Source organism: Mycteria americana, chromosome 2 (genome assembly GCF_035582795.1).
Source record: "Mycteria americana isolate JAX WOST 10 ecotype Jacksonville Zoo and Gardens chromosome 2, USCA_MyAme_1.0, whole genome shotgun sequence".
Taxonomy (NCBI): Eukaryota; Metazoa; Chordata; class Aves; order Ciconiiformes; family Ciconiidae; genus Mycteria; species Mycteria americana.
This window is the reverse complement of record NC_134366.1, coordinates 3,431,101-3,453,412: the sequence shown is the minus strand read 5'-3', so window position 1 is coordinate 3,453,412 and position 22,312 is coordinate 3,431,101. Positions and strand designations below refer to the sequence as shown.

Below are 22,312 nucleotides of genomic sequence, written 5' to 3'. Positions count from 1 at the left end.
ACACCAGCACCACCAAACCCTACACCAATACCACCAAACCCTACACCAATACCACCAAAACCTACACCAGCACCACCAGACCTTATACCGGCACCACCAAACCCTACACAAGCACCACCAAACCACACAACAGCACCACCAAACCCGACACCAGCACCACTACACCGTATGCCACCTCCATCAAACCCTACACAACCTCCACCAAACCCTACACCAGCATGACCAAACCCTACACCAGCATGACCAAACCCTACACCACCACCACCAATCTGCACACCACTTTCACCAAACCCTACAGCACCTCCCCAACCCATGATGTCCCTAGGTTGGGCCCATGAGCCTGAGGGTTTGCCATGGTCCCGTCATGCCTCACGCACAGGGCTAAGGCAGACACCCCAACCTTGCTGCCTGCCCCCTCCTACCAAAGGATGGACCAAGCTGGTCCCTGCTACCCAGCTGCCTGCACCCCATGCGGGGGAACTTGACCCTGGGGGGGGAAGGAGCCAGGAGATCTGGGCTGCAGCCAGGTGTTCTCAGAGGACCATCATGGGATGGTACCTTCCTCCCTGCAGCATTGCCTTCCCAGACACAGGACCCACTGCGTGACCCCCCACTGGAGGAGAGCATAATCTCTTATGGTCTCAATCCTTAATGAACACAGCAGGCTGTGCAGGTCATCGGTCCCGAGGTGGACAGCCACGCTCACTGCCCCTCGGGAAGTCAGCAGCAGGTTGTGCTCCAACGCGAGTGCGCACGCTGCTTTGCAACAGGTTGCTCCGGGGAGCGAGCAGCAATAAAAAGCTGGAGAGAAGAAAGGGTAATATCGGATCCAGCTGTGAAAACAAAGATTAAAACCCTCTGAGCCTACAACCTCCCTTGGCCAACATGTGGGAAACAACGCGCCAACATTAATTCCTCTCCCCATGTCCAGCCAACAGATATTTTTTCATGAATGAGCATGTTGAGGCGGAAGGGGAAGGAAGGGAGATGCAGGAGGAGGAGGTGGACAGCCCTTCCACGCCTTTTACACAAGGGAACCTCTGCAGTTCATGGAGAGGCAGGGCCGTGGGTCTGAGCCAACGATGCTCCAGTGCTTGGGGCTGATCCACAACCTGAGACAAGCAGGCCGCACGATGAGGTTTTTCTCTCTTTGCTTATACAACAGGCTGGTCCTGAAGGTAGAGATCTTCCCAAGAGAGCGCCAGGCACATGGGTGCATGGGTGCAGGTTTTGCTAGAGAAGTGAGTGGCTCGGGTGCATGCTGCCCTGCTCACACCAAACCCTCCACCACCCACTGGGATGTGGTGGGCTCCTGCTGCCGCAGCAGGTACCCCTGGCATTGCTGGGCCTTGCACGGAGGAGTCGAACACACCCATACCAGGTACTTGGCTGGTTCCCAAGCAGGGATGCATGAAGCTGCACTGTGAGGCTGCAGATGGGATACAGAGGATGCTATAGTCCCAGTTTAATCCGCAATAATACTAAACTCCCCCCAAGCCATGCAGCAAGCCCCTTCCTAGCCTCCCAGTCTTGTGCTCACATTTCTTTTCTTCCATGCTTTCTGCCAGCCCAGAGCCAGTTCAGCGTCCTCTGCTAATCTGAACATTGCTAAGTTTAAAGAGGACGGACAATGCCGCGGAAAGAGGGTGCAAAAGAAAAAAACCCTCATCCTCCTTCACTTTGCGATAAATAGCCCTTAGAAATGCCGAGTCAGGGTTTCTGACCTACGGGCAGCTACTGGGACACGTCTAGGTTTGCTGCTGGTCAACTGAGGTCCATCCTCTTTGCTGTGGCTCTGATGGTGGTCACTGGCTGGGCACCCAGCCCACGACATTTCGGTATTCCAGGAAACCCCCTGGAAGTTTTCTGGAGTGAATAGCTGCAATCAGTGACCTGGCCATTACCAGAAGCTGGGGAAATAAGATGAAGTTGTGGGAGGCTCTGCTTGAAAATTCACTCTTTCCATCTCTGGTTCTTTCCCTCCCTTCTTCTCCAAGACATCCTCCCTTTACCGTCCAGACAGAAATAAATAAGAAACCGCAACACCATCTGTGTTTCTGAGAAAGATTAAGAAGCAACAATTTAAGAGATGTGAACCAAAACCCCAAATTATGTTCTGCAGCATTGCTATAAGACGGGTCGGTTTGCACACAAATGGACAAGGTAGAGCCCTGTGGGCCATGTGTGCAGCCGTGAGGAGCTGGAGCCAGAGGAGCAGAGTCCCACAGCCGACTGGTGGTACCTGACTCACTGAGCCGTGATGAATACGGAGTCTGTGAGCTTCCTTGAATCATTGGAAAGCAGATCTTCACCCATTGTCGTCTTTTTCCCTGGATGCTTTTTGGGTCCCTACTGACCTCAAAGCCTGGGAGCTTTCACCTCAACCCTCTGGAGCGCACGTCAGTGCTGCTTGGCCAACTCTCTGCCGTCTCTAGGGTGACTCCACGAAGAAATGAGCAGGACACCCCTATTTGCACCTCTCCCAAAGGCAACGGCACAAGGCAGATAATGTTTCTGCCTTCTCTCAAGCAATAAGTCTTGCAAACCATGAGCCCCGATCACTAGCACCAGACACAGCCCTGTGATGGAGGGTGGCCGAGACATGATGAGGGAAGGGACTTGCCTGGTGGGAGTTAATATCCAAACCAAGCCCAGGAGGTCCCACAGAGGGTCTCTCCCGTGGCACTGCCACCCTGTCCCATGTGGGACTTGACCCCAACCAGCTACATCACTGCCTCCTGCTTAGCTGCGTCTCTTCTGCCTACACCCTTGACAAAACATCATTGCATCGCCCTGCCATGATCGCAGGCTCCCCTTTGCATCCATCCCCACTGGTTTTATCTATGCTGCTGCCTCCAAAAATGAGCAGGCCTTCTCCTGGCACTCCTAATGTCACATCTCACCACCTTCAGGAATGCAGATCCAGACCCCAGACAGCCCTTGCTCTGCTGCTGTCCATTCAAAGGCCCTCACTCCATCCCCGTTTCAAAAATTCAGCTGACCAAGTGGGTTTTCTCCTTTGGCCGGAGCCCCTTTTTTCTGCTCTTGATTTAATTGTCCAGTTGTAATAGCCAAGAATTTCCAAAACTTGGCGGAAAATTAAAGAATCAGTGCAGGAGCAAAACCACCCCTGCCTTGGAGAACGGCGCTTTCGTTTCCTGCCAGCCATCCTCTTTCAGGCACTGAGAGCAAAAAATTTCGGGCCTTTCCAACCACTAAATCACTCTGTTGGACTCATAACAGGGGCAGTTGAACTACACCTAGTTCCAGCTATTGAAATGACGGCAACAGTCTCCATCCCACAGGAACTGACCCCTTTACTGTCACCGATGCTGGTGGAAGTGCTGATGACATATGAACATTAGTGACCGTTACTAATTTCCAGTGGCGTTTGTTGAAGCTGGAGCCAGTGCAGAGCTGGGGTGGAGGGGAGCAAGCTCAAGGCACTGGAGATGGGATGTGGGGATGCTCAACCCAATGGAGAAGCCAAGAGCTGCATGGAGGGCGAATTATGGCTTTGCTTAAGAGTTAGCCCCACCAGACTAAGCAAGGTGTAGGCTGGTTAGCCAGGATGCTCTGTATGTCAGGATATCTATCCCAGTCATCACACTGAAGTCCTGCACTCAAAAGCACATGACGTGGTCGGTGGGCTTCATAGGACCAAGAAATGGGGTCATCACGGAGCGGTGCACATGGCGTCCTCTTGCAGCTCTCAGCAAAGTCTGCCCAGCAGAGAAGTCCATGCACACACTCAGCCCATCACCTGCCCCATCCTGGCCAGCCCCGGGGAGAAGTCAGTGCTCCTCCACCAGCAATGTCCAGCACCTGATTATAAAATTTTGGGTGCTTTTACCTGCCATTTGGGGAATGACCGATTTCATCCTTTTTCATGCCTGTCCATGCAACAGCCCCATTAACACCATGGAAGAGAAGGGGAACGGGGGACATTCAGCCTCTCTGCTGTGCAGTGGAAAGGGATGGGTGAAACGTGCATCCCTGGGTAGGTCTGTTTTTGAAAAGCAATTACTGGCAGGGAAGACGGCAAATCCTGCATTCCTCAGCGAAGGAATCCGGATGATGTCACCTCCTGCCCGGTGGCAGGAGCATTCCTGCCCGCCGCGGCTCCCTCCGGGCAGCCCCTGCCTTTGCTACAAATATTTGTTTTGGCTTGTTTTTTGGAAGCTTCTCATTACAAGGAATAACAGCAGGATGGACTCTCCTACTGTAAGGCTTGTCTCTGTACCAGCACATTAGCACGGGCCACAGGTTAACAGAGGTTCACACATGCCAGCCAAAATTTTACTGCCAGTAGCAGAAGTGGTGTTGGTTTTTTTTGTTTGGTTGGTTTGGGTTTTTTTTTTTTTAAATCTGTGCAGTGCAGTGCGGACTGAGAGATATCAGAAATATCTTGAAATGGAAGGCTGCCTGCTCCACTAAACCACTTTCAATCAAATTCGGTCAATTTTCTAGTAGGTATATCTAGACTGGAAGCATGCAGATGTGCCTCTAATCCTGTGGCTTCCTCTCTCTCCCTTTCTAGCAGGATACCCCTAGTAGGTTACATCTAGTAGGGTACATCTACCAGGATGCCTAAAGCAAGTCAGGATCTTTCCTAACCAACTGGCCTGGGATAAATTGCCCTTTCGCCTGGAAGGGGAGTCCCAGTAGATCACAGAATCACAGAATCGTATAGGTTGGAAAAGACCTTTAAGATCACCAAGTCCAACCGTAAACCTAACACTGCCAAGACCACCACTACACCATGTCCCTGAGCACCACATCCAAACATCTTTTAAATACCTCCAGGGATGGCGACTCAACCACTTCCCTGGGCAGCCTGTGCCAGTGCTTGATAACCCTTTCAGTGAAGGAAAATTTCCTAATAGCCAATCTAAAATTTCCTAATATCCAAGATGTTTCTAGGAAAAGGGTTGCAGGGGTATGGGGCAATTGTGGGGTGATGGGGAGGCAGGACCATGTGCAGCATGGTGGCTTCTCCTCAAAAGGAAAAGTTCTCTTATTGTCTCCTCCAAGACTGTTTTTAGGGCACTTGGGTGGGATTTAGTTGCCTAAACTTGGGTGTTCAGTCCTCCTTGGAGCTGAGTTCATTGTCCACCTGGCCTCTGAGGGCTGGTCTAGGACACAGCCCACTTTCCAGCTCTTCTCTCTGCTCCTCTAAATTTCACTACATGCTCTCAGGAGCCAGGAGACAAGAAGCACACCGTGTCCAAGATGTGGTATCCTCCTGCAACTCTTTCCTCCTAGTTTACATTTTTAACTACTCTTAAAAATACCCATCCAAGGCAAAGGTGCTGCTTGCACCCCACTGTTCACCCACTTCTCCTTAGCACCCATGATGCTGGAGGAGGAAAGGTGGACACAGCTGGAGGGGTCAGGAACTGATCGTAAAGTAGGTGTCTTTTGGCAGATGGATAAATTGCTTCCTTATGCTCCAGGATGACCCATTGCTGGCACCTGAAGAAGTTTCGTGCTCTCAGACCCTGCCTGCAGGTCTGACAGGAGAAGGACAGCCCTGCCCTTCAGTGGAAAATGTCAGAAGAGCAGGAGAGTGTTTTTTGTGAGGCGCTTGTGAGGTTAGATTACTCCAAATCCCACAGATGTTGATGACATCTCACTAAAGTCCCTGATTTTATTAAAACATGAGTTGTGCAACTGAGATCCTAGCAGAGGCACAAGGAGAGGAGAGATGGGAATGGAAACGAACTGCGTTTTTAACACCAGCATAAGGTATTGCCCCTGTATCCGAGTGCGTGGATGAGCTGGTTTGGGTTATAAAAAAAAGCACTTTTAAGCAATTGCTTTTGGAGGTTTCCCCAGCTGATGCCTCTTGCATCGGCTGATCATCTTGTTCTGCCAGGCCAGGGAGGCTGTGAGCATGGACGGGAGCCCCAGGCATGACGGTCTGGCTCTCTTTGTGCCACATACAGCCTTCTTTGGTGTAACACTTAAACCTGGATGGATCCCCACCACAACGGGTGAAAGCATCTCTCCTTCCCCATGGGAACTGCAGGCTGCAGCAAACTCTCTGAGCCAGGCAGGAGCCGGGCATTTTGCACAGCTGCTGGGCAGCCCGAGCCCTAAATCAACCCTTCTTCAATTAGCGCAGGACTTTCATCAGTGCTCTGTTGTTTTTAAGCTCCAGCGATAAGAGGTTTCAGTGAATATTTCAAACCGTACATAAACTACAGCCTGCCAACGTAAACACCGTAAAAACACTCCCTATAAATCATGCATCAGAGTTCACCCTTACTAGGACTATTAACGTGTTCTGGAATGGCTAAAAAAGTGCTGTGGGCTGCCAGGAGGTTCTGCAGCCACGAGATCTGGGGGAGAGACATGTAGTGCTAAAGCTTGCAAGAAAGCAGCTGCTCAGAGCAGAGCTTCCTCCTTGTCCTCCCACCTCGGGATCTCCGGGCAAGCTCCGCTCACGCAGGACTAAATAAATCAGCTCCACGCCCATACGCATCCTGGCCAGCGTGCGAAACCTCGCATGTGTTTGCTGTTAGACACAGTATTTCTTCCAGAAAGCCGCCTGCTTTTCTCTGCTGCTCTTCTGGCCTGGCCGCGTCCATCTCCTCCTATTTTCCAGGGCATCCCTCTCTGCTGTTACAGAAAGGAGTAAGGTTATCTTGCAAACCAGCTTCAGAAGTGCCAGAGGACCAAAAGCAGATCAAAACCTTTCCAAGGATGTCTTTGGAGCACAGCTACAAGCCAGGCAGTCCTGTCCTCCTGCATTTGCCACCGGAGCTTTCTCTGATCTCCAGGCAGAAACAGCCTCGGTCAAACCCTACAGCAACCTGGAGAGCCAAGAAGGGGGAGGTCTGGAGCAGCCCCCATGCAGGGACCAGCCCCACCTCTGGTCTCTTTGCCATGGATCCCACCTGCTGAAAGATCAGCAGTGCTGCAGCATGGCCAGCAGCAGCCCCGGGCCATCTCCCAGGATGGGTCCGAAGGAGAAGACACAGCCATCCTCCCCCTCTCCCAAAATCACGGTGGCCTGTAGTCTGTCTCACCACCCCGGGGACATCCAGGAGAGCTTTGCTCTCCTGCTGGAGCTCCTCACCTCTCCACTCACATGGGGACACTGGGCAGGTCTCCATGCCCTGGCTGGGGCGGTGGGATGTTTCATGCTCCACCAAACCGGCATTCCCCACCGAACACCGTGTCCATCCTGTGCAAACCTCTGAGTCCACTCAACCAGGAGCTGAAGCTACAGCTGATCCCTTCTCGCCCGTCTCCCCCTGGTCCTGCCGCCTGAAAAACACTTTATCCGGGGAGTTTGTAGCCTGAGAGCAACCACCTCCCGCGAAGCCAAGCCAAGCATGCAACAAAGCCCCATTGAAAGGCAGCCTTCCTCCCGGGTGCCCTTGGAGAGCGCTGAGCAGCTCCTCCCGACTGCCGTACCGCCGCTCCAGCAGCTGGAGCATCGCGCGAGCCGGCAGCCCACCCCACCACCCCGGCAAAACTAATGGGTTGTGGCATCTCAGATGACCCCAAACACCTACATGTGGGCAACTGAAACCAGCCTGGGGTGTCCCATATGCAGCCCGTGGAGTCTGGGTGCTGGGGTAAGCACAGGGTCCTGGCCCCGGTGGTCTCCCCTTTCCCGGGAGACTCAACCACAGCCCTGGGAGAAGCCATGCTAGCAAATAAAGTTCTTCTACAGCAGGGATTGCTTTGCAATGCCCGCGGCATCATCTTTCCTCTCTCTCCTCTCCTCCCCTCCTCTTCTCCAGCGTCGCTTCCTTTTTATTAGCTTGATCTGTTTTGACTTGAAACTCTCCAGAGCCGGGGCTGGCTCACGTCTTCCCCAGAGCCACGAGGTGCTCCCATCCCACCGATCACAAGAGGAGAGCAAAGGGCTGTTCTCGTGCTGCAGAAAGCCCTGGGGGACCTGGCAGTGCTTGCACAGGCCACCGGGTCACCGAAAACTGCCAGGGCGAGGGAGACAACTTCTGCTCTTGCATCATGTCACTAGATAGCGGCTCCTCCCCGGGGCTTGGAGCAGAGAGACGGGCAGGGGGGAGGCAGCGGGGAGCTGCCTGCCCTGGAAAGGAAACGAGGACATTAATTTCTTAGTGAACCTGGTTAACTATTTCTGTCTGGGAGCGCAGAGGAAAGGGCCGGGCAGAGCAGCAAGCAACACCATTGTCCCCGGCAGGAAAAAAAAAAAAGGGATGATAAAAACGTGCCTGGAGGAATTTGGCTCAGGCTGACTTTTGAACCGGCATCAGGTTTCCGAAGCAAAGGCTTCCAGATGCACGGCAGGGCGTTCTCTGGGGCTGAAACTGGTGGGGAATGTCATTTGGGGTCGTGGGTTGGATTAACTCTGCATTGACCCGGAGGGTCAGACGGAGAAGGGATTTAAGCACCCGAAGATGCCCGGGGCCAGCCAGGAGCTGGTAGTGATGCCTCAGCCTGGTGGCTCGGCCGCGGCAGGGGACGAGCCACGTTTCTGGGACGTTTTCCTGTGATTTTGTCCATTTACATCCCGCCAGCAGCCTGCTGGTGGGCTCACACATGCCATCTGCAGCTCGCTGCCTTGCTGGCCTCCACTTCGTATTTGAAAGGCGCTTTGCACAAAGCAGACGCTTGTAAAGCTCTTGGCCGAGCACGTGTTTAAGAGGCTATTAAAAGTTGCGGTCAGAAATAACAAAGCAAAGCAGAAACGCAGCCTTGGGAGGCACCGAGCTCCCTCAGTCCTTGCTGTGTCGAAATGGGTCTTATCTCAGTTGAAATGGGGATGCTGTATGTAAATTCAACCAGAAAGTAGGGTCTCGTGACGCCAACACCATCCTGGCCCCCATGGAGCAGCTGGTGCTGCCCTGTCACCCCCTGGTGCTGCTGGGTCCCCTCCCAGGGGTGGCCAGCTGGTGGTGGCATCCCCCAGGGATGACAGCTGGGGCCAAGGCCGTTGAGTGTCATTAATGATCAGGGTGATGGGACCGAGTTTGTGGCCACTCCTGGTTGGGGGGGGAGCAGTGGATAGGCAAGGTGGGGCAGTGCTGCTGTGTTGGGGGACCTCAGCAGGCTGGAGAAATGGGCTGGTGGGACCCAGGTGAAGTTCAACAGAGGGAAAGGCAGAATGGTGGCCCTGGTTGGGGACAGGACACAGGGGAGTGACTGGCTGGGGAGCAGCTCTGCAGCAAGGATGGGGGGTCCTGGTGGTCAAGTTGGATGTTAATCAGCAGTGTGGGCTTGCAGCAGAGAAGGCCACGCCTGTGCCGGGCTGTCTCGGCAAGAGCGTAGCCCATGTTGTAAGCGCTGTTACGGTCCTCTCTGTTCTGCCCTTGTAAGACCACAGCTGGATACTGTGTCCAGTTTGGGGCTCCCCAGTGCAAGAAGGGTACTGGAGTGAGTCCTACAGAGGCTTCCAAAATGGTCGTGGGCTGGAGAAGGGGATGTCTGAGGAGAGGCTGAGAGCATTGGGTCTGATCAGCCTGGAGAAGAGAAAGGGAAGATCTTACGGGCATGTGCAGCTGCCTTCTAGGAGGTTATAGAGAAGGTGGTCCAGACGCTTCTCAAAAGCACACAATGAAAGGCCAAGTTGCAGCCAGAAAACTTTCAACTGGCTATGAGATAAAAAAGTCTCCATGACAAACACTGGCACAGGGAACTGGTGGGATCTCCACCTTTGGAGATAACTCGACTGGACAGGGCCCTGGGCAGCTTCATCCAACATCAAACTTGGCCCTACTCCGTGACCTCCTGAGGTACCTTCAGCCTCTGTTGTCCTGCCATTGCACAACTCACTCTCAAGATTCCCATCAGTCCCCCCTTGCTCAACATCTCCCACACCTCCACACCCACCAGTGGCCAGGAGAAGTTGGCATCCTCCCCAGGAGACTGCCCTCAGGGTGAGCAAGAAGACAGACCACAGAAGAGGGTGTGAAGGTCTCTGAGGAGCTCTTCTGAGACCCTGCAGGATGTACATGGATCCTGTATAGAGCAACCTCATGCACTAGGGACAGCCCAGGGTCCCTGGCAGGCAGTCCCAGGGTCCCCACCTTCTGGGGAGGCAGCCAGAGAGCTGATGGGCCATCCCACAGCACCAAAAAATGCCACCAGGCCCCTCTGCAGAGGCAAGGAGGTAAAAAAATTGCTCTAGCAAAGTTAGAAGTGAAGAAGTTCGAAGCTAGGAGTGACATAGCAATTTACCCCCATATGCCTTAATTAATTTATAGGACAGGGCTCCTCATTTTCTATCCATTTCCCCCATCCCCTGCTGCTACAAGCCCTGGGTTGCAGTGACGGCATGCAGCAACCCTGCACAAACTCCTTTATTTTCTCTTTTCCTGACAGCAAGGAGCAGAAACCACAGCAGTTCACGTGGCTGGTCACCAAGATCTCCAAGCAACAGACCAGGTCAAAGGGAGCTGCGCAGCCTTAAAAATGAACCTTGTGCTGGTTGGATGAACCTTGGGTGCAAGAGCTCCAAACAAGCCATAAATCACCAGAGAGGAGAGTCTTCCACAGTGCTGGGACGTGCAGAAATCTGGCGCATGCCCTATGCCGTGGTCCACCTCCGCAGTACATTACAGGGGAAGGAGGGGTTTCCTTATTACACACACCAAAAAAAAAATCTGGTATTTCGGTCTTGGACAACCCCCAAGGATTATCTCAGAAATAGCTCTCATAGCTTGTAGGAGTATGAGGCACAGATTCCCCATCAGTGACATGCCCCTTTCCCCCGTTCCCACCCGTCCATGACTCACTTGAGCCAGGTTACATTGGATTTCCTTCCTCTGACTTTCTAAGGAGGCTTTGGATAGAGGACAGATTGCCCTCCTGTGGCATTTCAAGGTAATTTGGGTGAAGGGAGAAGGTGCCTCTGGCCTCCTGAGACTCAAGGGGCTCCTGGCTTCCCTCTGGTTGGGGTACAGGGTTCACTCACCCTCTGCCAAAAGAGAACACAGCTCTCTCCCATTAAGCACAGCTTAAATACATTTATTAAGCCAAGCTCCTGTGCTTGGTATAGATGGAAAGGGCATTTTGGGATGGGAGGAGATGGAGGTCCCAGGGTGTGCGAGAGAAATGCCTCCCTACCATGCATGGGGCACAGCACAGACCAGGAGGGCTCAGGAGGTCCTTCCAGCCCCACTCTCAGGGGATCCCTTTGGACAAATGCTGGTTGCAACCAACTTTGCTACAACTGTACCAGCGACCTGGAGGTAGGAGGGATGTAGCTAAGGGTCACCCATTAACCACAAGGAAGATCTTAGGGTTTTAATGAGGATGGATTTGATAAAGGCTACAGAAATGCAACAGCACCTTACAGAAATGCAACAGCACCTCTAAACAAGATTCATCTAAGGACCTAGAGGTGTTGATGGGGGATACAAGTTGGAGAAGGAGATCCCACCCCAGAAGAGCAACCTGTGTGTTTGGTAGCCAACAGGAGAGTTTTCTCTCAAGGAAGGCCCATTGGCCAAGAAGATGAGGCCACCAAAGAGCAGGTTCAGGTCCCGCTGGTGGTGGTGCTGCCGAGCCGCTGCCCTCCCCAGCTGCGCAGGAGAGAAGACACCCTTTGTGAGGTGCTTCGAGATGCGAGGATGAAAACCGTGCTCACATCCTTGGATATTATTTAAAAACCAATACAATACAAAAGCACCTTACAGAGAACATAAACTTATCAATGGACCTTTTGTCCATGGGTTAGAGACACCAGCTGCAAAACCGCATCTTCTGCTGGGGTGAGCTCCTACAGGCGCTGGTTTCTGCCCACACCTGGTCTTTAAAGACCAGCTCATGATGCATGAGCGTGTACTACCTGAGCTGATGCTCCAAAAGCGAGCAGGCTGCAGACCCTAAAATATGCTGTACAAGCAGAAGTCTCAGAAACATAACCCAAGGGACCAAGAGCAGGACTAGCAGGAAAACCAGACCCTGAAACATTTTCCTCTCCCCACCTCTGGTGGCTTGAGATGGGGAGGAGGTTCGGGATGGGGACTAGCCAGAAGATCCCAGAGCACATAGGCGTTCCCATCAGGAAAAAGCTAAAACACCGACGGTTTAATCCCAAACTCCCTGGAGATGGATTTGCACTGCCCCACACAACAGGAGATGATTTATGCCGACAAAGCGTGCACAAACTGACGCCAAATAGGGATGTTATGTCTCTTACCACCGGCAGGAAAGGCAATACACGAATGTTGGGTCACAGCGAACGTGTTCCCCACCCAAGTGATGAGGAAAGGGCAGAAAATGAAGAGCAGGGGAGAGCGGGGTAGGAGCAGAAGTGGATTGAAGCAGAGGGAGGGGGGCTGTGAAGTGCCGGGAATCGGCCAAGCTAAAACCATGCAGCAAAATATCGATATAAAGTGGAGGGGAGGGAAAAAAACAACACAAAAAGTAACATACGGAGAAGCACTGGGCTCAGTCCTTTCCAAAAACGTCCCATCCTTCCCCGCCGCGGTGTGCAGAGCCGCAGGAGCGCCCCGTCCCTGCCTGCCGCCGGCAGAGCTCCCCAGCCGCCGCTTTTCCTCCCCTCCCACCCCTTCGAACCGAGCTCTCTTCCCGCTACACCAGCCTGGAGACGATGACGTGGAGACCTCCACCGGAGAAGCTTCCTGCGACAGGAGAGCTCCTCCGAGTCCGGGACTCCAAGGATTTCTTTCCCTTCCTTTTATTTTTTTTAATTGCCTTATAAGCACACAAAAAAAGTCCAGGAAAGACAAGAATGCGGCAATGCTTTCAGGAGCCAAGAGCAATGCCTAGGGAAAAATCAAATAATTCAAATAGTCTAAGGGTTTAGGGCTAATAATAGCAAAGAGAAAGCTCCTTGGAGCAGGAGAAGGGAGGTGGAAAGCGGAGGTGCTGCCATGGGATAAGAAACGCTCCCTTCTTGTTTGGGTTTTCTTTTCCTTTCTGTTCAAACAGGGGTGAAGCAGAAAGGAAAGACGGCTGCAAACTCGACCTGTCCTTACAGCTACAGTGATATACTGCAGCATCATCAAAAACCTCTTTTCCCCCCCCTCGATTTTTATGTCAAAGTGAACAGCCCAAAGCAGCACTCGTTGCTCAAATTTTACATTTTTAGTATTTTATGGTGGCCGGGGGCTCCCCGCCAGCCCCATCCTGGACCCTCTTCATCTCTTTGCTCCCTTCCCGGCCCCGTTTTGCAGGGCAGGGGGGGCGGCTGGAAGCATCGCCCTGCTCTGCGGATAACAGCTGGAAGGAAAAACGCCTGGAAGGGGACAGAAAGGACATTTTCTTCCTCCTCCAGCCCCTCCTGCTCTCAGCCAGAGGGTTTTGCCCCCATGCAGGGCTCCGGGCGAGGAGGGGGCTGATGTTATCCCACGCTCGAACGCAACAAGCAGGGATTAAATAACTGCTGCCGTCCGGCGGCTGCGACCTTTGGCAAGTTATCTGTTCCTTCGCCTTGCCAGCTCGCATGATTTTATGGCTGATCTCACAATAATTGATGTTTTCCTTAAAGGCCCCGTGCTGCAAGGCGAGCTTTGGCTTTCAGGGGTTCAAACCAACAAGGTGTTGCTCGCTGCAATTAAAGAATCCCCCCCCCCCAAAAAACTTAGCAACCCCAGTATGAAGATGGCTCTAAATCTTCTAAATCTGGTGATTCTTCAATCTCCTAATCATTCAGGGACGCAGTGCACGTCCCTCAGCATTTCTTAAGTAGCACCAGCCATGTGAAACTACTCAAAATAATTTGTTTTTCCCAGTTTTAAAGAGGAGAGATGTTCTTGCTCCCCAGCACAGCTGGGACGGGGCAGCCAAGTTTTCATCCACTTATTTAATTTTTCAAGTGTGTTTCTTCTCTCCAGCTGTTTTTGGGGACGAATGAGCTGGGAAACAGCCGGGCTGACTGTGCAGGGGAGATGCGTTCCCAGAAGGGGTTTCCAAGTGGAAATTAGCTCATAGGATGCTCTGGGGATGGAGGAGGAGGGAGAAGGGAGGCATCGCCACAGCGCTTGCTCCTGCAGCTGGTGCTGCCCTTGACACGGTCACAAGCCAAACCTTCAGCCCAGATTTGAGCTTTTTGAGCAGATTTTGGGCAAGGAAAACACCCTCACCAGAAACCGTTTAGGGAAATCCTTTTGTAGGCACCAAGCTTGAAAACAACCTTAAACATGCTTCTAACAAATCTCAGCCTCGCTCTGTTTCGGACCCAGAGCAAAGTCTCGTTCAGCCTCGTTTAAAACATTTTCAAGCAAAACCCTGGATCCAAATTTTAAGGGATTGCCCCAACCCCGAGCGGAGTTGGATTTCTGTAGCTTAAGCACGTATTTAATACAAAACATTTTATAGACATAAAAAGAAGTAAGACAACTTGCACGGCTCTCGATGTTGACTATATATGTGATATATAAAAAATATACTATATATAATATATGCAATATAATATATACAAAATATATTACAAGGATCAATGAAAGCGTGACATTGCCCCCCGGGATGAGGAACAGAGCATCCTTTTGTCCCCAAATCCACTTTTTCTCCCAATCAGCAATGCCCCCAGAGTATTGGTAAGGAGGCGATTAGACGAGCCATACCTTTCACAGCCAGGAAAAAATGGTGCGTCTGAGCGGCGGGTCTTCACCGCATAACCGGAGACCTTCACGGGGGGGAAAAGCCCTGCAGCACAACCGGCCTCAGCCCTGCAACAAAGCCAAGGAGGAGGCGATTATTCCCGGGCATCTCTCTGCCAGGCACAATACGGCAGCGTTTCAGTGCCTGCACTCAATGCTCTCATTGTCCCCTCCGGAGACGCGGCTCCTGCGTGCGGTGGCACAGGGTGAAGCTTCTGCTCCTCTGCAAGCTCCCAAAGGCTTCATCCTACCACTGGAGAGGACCAGGAGACTTTGTTTTCCTCCTAGGGCAGGATAACAGACCTGGGGACAGGAGAGATCTCAGTTTTGCCTTGCCACCACCGTTACGCTATTGCCTGGTGTGAGGTTGCTACCAGTGAGGAAGGAAATAGGATCTTAGATAAAATACATCAGGGGTACAAAGGTGATGGGAAGACTGGGTTGAGATGGGGTGTTAACAGCTCACTGAAAATGGAGGGATGCTCTGGGTGGTATTTTGTAGGGATTCTACCAGGGACTTTGCATCTGGATGCTGCATCCAGTGGAGGAGACACCGAGGAGCTGGAGAGGATCCGGTGGTGGCCACCAAGATCACGATGGTCAGGGCTGGAGGATGGGATGCATGAGGAGAGGCTGAGCTGGGTCTGATCAGGCTGCAGAAGAGCAGGGGAGACCTTATTGATAAATCCAACTATTAAATAGGGAGGTGGAGAGAAAACAGAGCCAAACTCTTCTCAGAGGCACCCAGGGACCAGAGAGGCAGCAAGTTTGCTGCGGCCAAGATGACAAGGCATGCAGGAAGATCCTGCCTGTCTTTAGAAACACCAGGACCTGCTGCAAGAAGACCAGTGAAATTTCTTCCCTATGACCGTGGTGGACAGGACAAGGGCAATGAGGTTGGATTTCAGCAATAAAAACAGCAAAGAGCCCAGAGATGCTACCACAATGGTGCCATCTGCTTTATTTTTGCTCCTGGTGTCTGCAGGCTAGGAGTAGGTCCCAAAGCTGATAGAGTGAAGCTGCAGTGTGACGGCCCCAAGGAGCAGCAGCACCCATGCTTTGGAGGGCAGATGGGGTGAAACAACTGTGGTGCATTCAAAAAAAGAAAAAAAAAATATATAAAGGCAAATTAAATGTGGAAAAGCTGCTGTGATGGAGCTGGGCTGCTCCCCAGGGATGCTGGCAGGGGCAGGGTGTGCAGGCAGCACTTGGGAGCCCGGGGCCAGGAGGAGGGAGCAGAAGGGATGTTCAGCCCAGGTTTGAAGCCACAAGGATGTCCGTGCTGGCTGAAATGACTGTAAGCGTTATGGCTTGCTGGCCTCTGCAGGTCAAGCTACTGTAATAATTAGCAATCAGATAGCGAATCGATGAAACACGTGAGATCATCCTCCTTGCTCAGGGGAACAGCCTCACAAGCTCTATTGCCCCACGGATGCCGGTTGTGGCTCCTCAGGGAGGGCAATTACCCCACCGGTGTGGGCAGTGACACCAGCGTCCCCTCTCCACCTGAACCTGCGTGTTGTTTTCTCTCTCCGGTCCATGCTACCACATCCAGGAGGCATCCATGGGACCACCACCACAAGCAGGGATGCAGCTCAAGTATCCTGCACTTCCAACCAGGAAAAATTATGTCTCCCCTTTTTTCTCATCCTATACCCAGTATATCCCGGTCAGCACATTGCCGATTGTAACAGGAGGGACTGGAGCATTGCACTTGGCTTTTTGGAGAGTTTTCCCAGCAGGGCGCAGTCCCCATCACCTCTCTGCTGGCTTTGCATTAGGGAGCCAGGGACACCCACCATGCAGGCGTTTTGCTTTCCATCAGCGAGACTCGCTTGATAGCAAACAGGAGAAGAAACTCCAGTGCTTCAAGGGAATATCTGCAACTTAATGCTGGACTGAGGAGTCGGCCACCGTGGGGCTGATGGCAGGGGGACAGCTGCCCCGTCCTCCCCTGCGCCCGTTGGTCCCAGCTCCCTGGGGTCTCCTCCCCATGTGGGTTCACTAAAATAATCCCCTCTACAGGGCAATGAAATAAAATATATAAATTCTTTGAGCTCAACCGAGGCACCAGCATTTTGCCTTTTCTGCCTCCCTTCTTTTTATCGCCTCCTCACATCTCTGACAGCCGGGATGGGGAAAGTAAAAGCCAGGAAAACATCCTGTTCCTGCCTCCTTTCGTGCCGGGGGAGAGAGAAATCAGGCATCAGGAGGGGGATGCATCCCCGATTTCACAAGCGTCCGGTAGTACCAGTTGCCGCTGCACGCAATCTGAATTGCAGATGGCTTCTGGCTATTTACGGGGCCGGAGCCACGTCCCGGACAAGCGGAGTCACAGCTGCTATTGTCAGAAAAAGCTGAGCCTGTACTGGATTCCCCATTTTTTGCCCATTTTTGGAGCCTGGGAGCAGGGCTGAGCTCGAGAAACGGGGAACACAGTGTTGATGCCAGCGTTTCAGTGCTCCTCGCAGTGCGTGCCACCTCGTCTGGAGCCAGTCGGGTTTATGGATCGGCATCCCGTGCTCTCCAGGGATGACACAGTTGCACATCCAGTCGATGAGGCTGACCCAAATACAGTCCCCAGCAAGGCAGGCACATCCCGGCTCCCAGTCCGGCTGCCAGGACAGCTCTTATCCTCGTGGAGCCAACGGAGCTGGAGACTGCATGACTCTTACAAGCACCTTGGAGCATCACATATCGATGGGATGCTCCCCAATACCCTGTGCTAGAGACAAAACTCGCTCCTTCCCCATGAGTTGCTTTCCAGCAGCAGCACGGTCAGGAAAAACGAGCCCCAGATGAGCAGTGTCTTGGCTGAGGGGTGCCAGTGTGGGTCGGGTTGGGTCCCTCCGGGGTCAGTTAGCCCCAGCGAGGGTTACCAGCAGTTGTGGTTTTATGGGACCTACCTGTTGTCGGTGTTGGTGGTGCTGGTGGGTATCTCAGCATGAGGCAGCAGCAACTGGCGTGTGGTGGTCACCTCGCCGTCCTGCGGGAGAGCACAAAAAGGACATCAGCATCCCCAGGCAGGGACCACATCACCTGGCATAAGACCAACCTCAGCTGCAGCCCCCTAAAAAAAGCCCACGATCCAGCATTGCTGGATTCCTCGGCTAGGGAAAGCCGTCCCCAGTCCACCGAGCCCACCTCCCTCCTGCTCCCGCGGACACACTCCTCATCTGCTCCAGCACAAAAAGTCAGCCGGCTTCGCGTGGCTTGTGAGACGCCGGAGGATTTTGCACCGCGGCGGGTTGGGGAGCGCTGGCAGGTCTCACCCTGCGGCTCCGCTGTGGAGGGGTGACCCCAGGGAGAAGGATCACACCCCAAACCCCCTGCAGTAAGGCTCTCGGCTTCTGTTTGAGGCCATGCAGGCTGCCGGAGGGTTTCCTAGAAGAGGTTTGCAGCATACTGATGGAAATGCAGGCACTGGATATAGCAGGAAAAAAAAAAAAAAGTTGTTTTTTTTTTTGCCAGAAAAGCTGGTAACTGGTGGCCTCAGACCCCTCAGCCATGCCGGGGCCAGGCAGCACTAACCCCACTGATGTGCCGAATGACGTCTCTGGAAGGTCCTAAATGCACGCAAGGAGCCCAGGCTGCCTTGCAATAAGGTTTTTCTTCCCCGATGACTACTTCTGACAGCACTCAGGTCGCTGTAGCCACGGCCCTACCCACCACACGCCATCCCCGTGCACCGATGTGAGCACATCCCATCACACCTGGGATGCTAAATCCCAGCGCTCGCGATCAGAAGCACGCATACAGACCAAGCTGGACACTGACAGGCAAGCATGAAAACCACAGTTATTCCTACTTCTTTTTTTTCCTCGTTGGTGGTTTTATACGCCGGCCGCCCAATTATTTCCCAGGCTGGCTCTGCCCCATGGTGCCTTTTTGCAACCGCACAGAAGGAAGCTTGAAAATCGGGGCTGCCTCCAAAAGCACTGAGATGCCAAGAAAAGCCACGGCAAGGACAAGTCTCTGGACCATGAGATCACTGTGGGGGGATGTGATGCTGGAAGGAGCCATGGGCGGATGGGCTTTGGGCTAATTTTGGCTGCTTGAAGCTATCCTGGAGTGTGGCTCCAGCCTTTCTTGGCTTCCCCCAGGATAATCTGGGCACTGGCTTCGAGGACTGCCTGCCCGCATGCATCCCTGCATGATGTCCTTCCCAGGCAGCACCTCGGTGCCACCGGCTCAGAGCAGAGTTCACCTCTGCCCCTAAAGCCACCAACCAACCCCACGTTCACCCCTTGAAGGGGTATTTCTATTGCCAAAGACCTTGAATGAACAGGAGGGTGGGAAAAGTGATCAGATCCTGCCCCAAAAGCGGTGTGTCAGCCCGGATTCAGCAAAAACCAGCCCGGATTCAGCAAAAAACCCACAAGAGCAAGACTGCAAAGTTATTGCTTTGAAGCAAAAGTGCTATGGGGATTTTTTTGTTTGTTTTTTTGGCATTGGCTCCAAAATACCCTCAACCCCAGCCAGGGAGAGCCCCCGGGGCAGGTTTTATCCCAGCTCTTCCCCGGCATGGCTCCTCACATCATCCCACGCACCCTTCTCATGGGGATTAGCCTTCCTCCCTCAGCATCCTCCTCCTGCAGGGATGTAGGATGAGGTGCTGCCACACTTCCCAAAACATCTCGCAGAGCTGAAAAAAGCTGAAATCTGTCCAATTTTATACCAGTCTGATGGACCGGGGGGGAGGGGGGGGAATATATACATATATATATACACACACACACATATATATATATATATATATATATATTTATAAAAACCTCTTTTTGTGACATTTCTGTGAGCAATCCAGGGGCAAGCCCATTCTTTCGCATGGGGATACCCCAAGATGGAGCGGCAGCAGTCACAGCCACACTCGGGGGCTCGGGGGGGGGGCGGGGGGGAGAAATTCATCCCCATGGTCCCACGCAGCCAGGTGACAAGATTTTTAACCGCTGTTGGGACAGCTAAATAAAACCACATTTGACACCGTTAGCTTCCTCTCGTCCTTCACCTCGCCCACCTTCACCCCAAAATGCCCCAGACCCGCTGGTTGGTATGTTCAGCACCTTCTGCCTGGAAGATCTCCTAGGTGGGAAATAGGGTCCCCCCCAGGACCAGCATCTTTAACCACAGAAAACCCCTGGGCAGGGAGACTCCTGTACCCTCACTTTGCCACAGTCTGATCCCTCGGTCCCATCCCCAGCCCCACATCGAGTGCCGGGAGCAGTCGTTTGCGGTTGTGTAGGAACCCTGAATTCGGCAGCCACCACAACCGCGATGCTCAGCACCGTCCTTGCCCGCCCCAGGGATGCAGGGATGGCTGCATCCCCAACGAGCCAATACCGAAAATACGGATCCAGAAAGGTATTTATGGTTGCAAATGCAATTAATAAAAATAGATGTCCCATTTTGAGGAGGCAGAAATTAAACCCATTTCAACAGGTGCCTTCGCTCACCCCATTACCAGATTCGATGTACAGCACGGCCCCTCGAAAACACCAGAGAGCAGCACTGCCAACGGCTGCCAAAAACGACTCGCGAGAGATGCTCAACAGCCGTATCACCCGCTCGGCGACCAGCACGGCTCCAGCAACCCGCTCCCGGTCCCTCCACCACCCATCGCCGTCCCAACGGCCACCCCGTCACCTCGCGTTAGCGCCGGGCATCCAGGCGTTCACCGCTTTGGTTCGTCAGACACAGCGGCAGCCGCTAAAAGCAGGTCACCCCATATAGGGCAGGTTATTTAGGACTTCCCTCTCTGTTACCACCAGGGAAGGGGGATGCAAGTGATCTAAATGACTTTTTTTTTTTCCCCATTTTCCAAGCGCTGACGGTGCTGCCTTCCCGTCACGGGTACCACTCACCTCTCCCGGGGGGACACCCAAAAGCTGGGCTCGGGGCTGGCAGCCGTGCAGCTCTCAGGGCGTTGGCAGGAGGGCTGAGCAGGCAGCGGCTGGGCATTTCCATCTGGTGACAGCACCGCAGGTCCCACGCGGTGGCCGGAGACCACCAGACTGAGGCCAGCACCGTGTCCTGCACCTCAGCGTTTTGCCGCTCTGCAGCGCGGGCCCCCTGCGCTTTCCTGCTGTCATTTCTGCCATCTAGAGGGGACATTTCCCCATTGCAAACACGTCCCTCAAAACATAACGAAACCCCATGATTCAGAAAAATATCACAGTCCGTCACTCACCGCTGCAGGAAGAGCCTGGGCACAGTGATTCACACCATCAGGATGGGGAAAACCAGATGCTGTGAAGCAGGTACACCCCCAGAAAATTTTGGGGGAGCATCTTCCTGGGTGTTTAACCAAAGCTAGAACCTTGCAACGTGAAACTCATGACAACAGAAAGGAGGATTTCACAGTATAATCTATAAAAGATATATTTAAAACACCCAAACAGAGGCAAATGATCAAAATAATCATCAACTCTGATCTTTCTAAGTGCAAGCAAGGTACTAAAAGGGTTGCCCAAGGTCTGGTTCTGCTTATTGGTGTCCACAACATAGAGGATGGAGCTTGGTAAATTAGGATGGAGCTGGATTGAGAGGGACTGCAGGTGTGCCGGAGCAGAGCAGCTGGGTAAACTGGAGATGGGATATAAAGAGGATGAAACCCAAGAGTTGAGTTTAAGGTACAACCATGCCCTGGTAAGATGTGGGTTTGGTGAGAAAGTATCACAGCCTGGCATTGCACGGTCCAGCCGTTCGTGGTCTGCACGATGCCAGCTTGATCTGGGTTCAGTTTGGGGGGAGACGGCTGGAAGCCACCATCTGTGGGACGGCAGCTCTGCGGGATTCACCATTTCTTGAGGATCAAGTGCAAACCGCCTGTGTCCTCCAGGACAACAGGCTCTGGGACAAGCGACGCCTGTTTGCAGCAACTGTTCCTTCCCTGCAGCCCAAAACCAGGTTAACCACCTGGAGGTACCAGATGCAACATTGCTCGTCTCTCTCCCACACTTACCTCTGGTGAAGGTTGGGGTGCTTAGAGTATAGGGGCTCAGTGAGGAACCAACCCCTCCAAGGAGGCTCAGGATACGACCTGCTGGAGGGACCAAAAGGCTCAGAAGTTACATGAAAGCATCAACGTTAAGGCTGAAGAAAGCTGGGGAAGTGAAGTGCAAAGCATCCTCCCGGCCCCCGTGAGGCAAAGCTCTCCATGTCTCAAGCCAGAGACCAGCATGAGGGACAGTGGCTAGATCAAATGGATCCCTCCTAGGAAAAGGGATTTATTGCTGCCCTCAAGCATGTCATCCAAAAAGGCTGTACAGCTTGGGAAGGAAATCTTTTCTCCCCCAACTTGTAGGTATAAGAGCATCTAAAAATCTACCTGCACCTAAACTCAAGTGGAACAAGAAGTACATGTGAATTACAAGATGGCTGCCAGGATGGCAGAGAGGAGGAGAAGCTCACAGCACCTTTCCCCCAGAAAACAGGGCAGCAGATAGATCATAGCCTGCAAGCATTCCCTTCTCTCGGCTTATTAAACAAACCCATCTGTTCACAAGGACTGCGGTTAGAGCAGCCGAGCCGTGCCGACGTGCTGCTCTGCCACAGCGACACAACAAAACACCGCAGAGGCTGAGGGTGGCAGGCACAGACGATCGGAAAACGCCTGGAGGAGCCGTAGCCAGATCTGCAAAAGGAAGCAGGAACCGGAGGGAGCAAGAGGATGCCAACGCTTGTGATATCAGGTGCCAGTAAAGATGGGAACCCTTCTGTCTGCAGGTGGAAGAGGGGGTCAC

At 53.0% G+C, this 22,312-nt stretch overlaps 1 protein-coding gene across 2 annotated transcripts in view; it reads right to left on the bottom strand.

Annotated features, from left to right (window-relative positions):
- GJC2 (gap junction protein gamma 2) overlaps positions 1–17,576 on the bottom strand; it is a 37,413-nt gene extending 19,837 nt beyond the window's left edge. The window contains exons 1-2 of one of the 2 annotated variants that reach the window (XM_075492220.1): positions 17,477–17,576; positions 14,535–14,639 (exon numbers count right to left, since the gene is read on the bottom strand). The gene's annotated coding sequence lies outside the window, so the exon portion shown is untranslated. Of the gene's footprint in view, positions 1–12,381; positions 12,524–14,534; positions 14,640–17,476 lie in introns of those variants that run through there. The other variant, XM_075492218.1, reaches the window with a different exon arrangement.
- Between the last annotated feature and the right edge of the window lie 4,736 nt (positions 17,577–22,312).